The sequence below is a fragment of the Trichechus manatus genome, unplaced genomic scaffold (genome assembly GCF_000243295.1).
Source record: "Trichechus manatus latirostris isolate Lorelei unplaced genomic scaffold, TriManLat1.0 scaffold00037, whole genome shotgun sequence".
NCBI lineage: Eukaryota > Metazoa > Chordata > Mammalia > Sirenia > Trichechidae > Trichechus > Trichechus manatus.
Genome location: NW_004443973.1, coordinates 18932448 through 18934085, shown reverse-complemented (window position 1 = coordinate 18934085; position 1638 = coordinate 18932448).

Genomic DNA, 1638 nt, shown 5'->3' with positions numbered 1-1638 from the left:
GTTCTATTCTGACATATATGGGGTTTCTATGAACTGGAATCAACTCGATGGCAACTCTTTTTTAATAATTAAATGCTATACTAATATCATGACTACATAAGACATATATGTATCATAGATTTGGCCTAGATTCTTAAAAACTATGCACAAGCTAAAGAGACTACTTAAAAAAAAAACCTAGGGAGTAAACTTGACCAAGTGATTTATAGATACTAATAAAGAAGCATGAATATTTAAAAATTCCCTTCAATATGAGATAAATGTTTTCGAAGAAAAATTAAAGAATGAATGGAATCTAGAAAGGATAAACACAGCCTACGTAAATTTTGTAATTTTCAACAGAATAGCTCTCACTTTTTTAGTATACACTAGCTTTGCAGCAGAACATGGGAATAATGAAAATTTATAATTATAATCATTCTAAGCTCCTTGATGGCAAGGGCTGCATCCTATATTTCCCCCCACATTGCCTAATGGTAATAATCATAATAGTAAGTTTTACTGAGCATTTTATAATTTGACAGGCATCATGCTAGATGCTTTAAAAACATTATTTCATTTGATTCTCATAACCCTGTGAGTGGGAAAGTCAAGTCACACTTCTCTGACACCAAACTCTTAAGGATCAGTTCAATTCTGTTCCCTTCCACTCTCCCTGGCTGGTACCAGCTGCATTTGCAGCACTTCTTCCTCTCACCCTAGCCACCCAGAGCTAGGTTAGATCTCACAAGTAAGGGCATAGTCCTTCAGACTGCCAAGTCTGCCCAAGATCAGACGTCAGCCACAAGTTGGGAGTCCCCAGTACACATCAGTTCTGACCTGCTGGCTACAAATACTCACTTGGGTTAGATAATTTGTTAGAAAGATTCATGGAACTCATGGAAAGCCCTATACTTAGTATTACAGTTTTATTATAGCAAAAATAATACAAATGAAGACATGCATAGCGTGGAGTCTGGAAGGTTCCTAAGGCAGAGCTTCTGTGTCCCAAAAAGGGATGAGATACTCTCCCACATGCATGGTGTCTTTCACCCACCAGGAAGCCCCTGGAGCTTCTATGTCCAGAGCCTTTATTGGGTCCTCATAATGTACTCATGATTGACTGAATCACCCAACCTCCCCTAAGCTTGGGCTGGAATCATGCAATATTCTTTCTGGCCAGACTAGCCCCCAGCTGAATCACCTCATTAGCAGAAACCCTCATTTGTGGTCTGGAGGCCTCATCAAAGACATTTCAATGGCTGAGGAAATCCCAAGGTTTTAGAGGTTATCTCTCAGGAACCAAGGACAAAGACCATATTCTTTGGGTAAAGTTGAATTCTTTACTCCATGCCCTAGGTCCTAAATAAGTTTATTTTGGATTGGTATGTTCATGGCTTTTTACTAAGAAGGGTATTACTTAATTGATCAATGTTTTCTGTCATCTTAAACATTAAATGGATCAACTGAAATGCTAGGCTAATTAATTGCATAGAAATTAATTAAGATTGTTGGATACAATTAAGGTACAGAGCCCTGGTGGTGCAGTGGTTAAGAGCTCAGCTGCTAACCAAAAGGTCTGCAGTTCAAATCCACCAGCCTCTCCTTGGAAACCCTATGGGGCAGTTCTACTCTGTCCTATACGGTGGCTATGAGTCA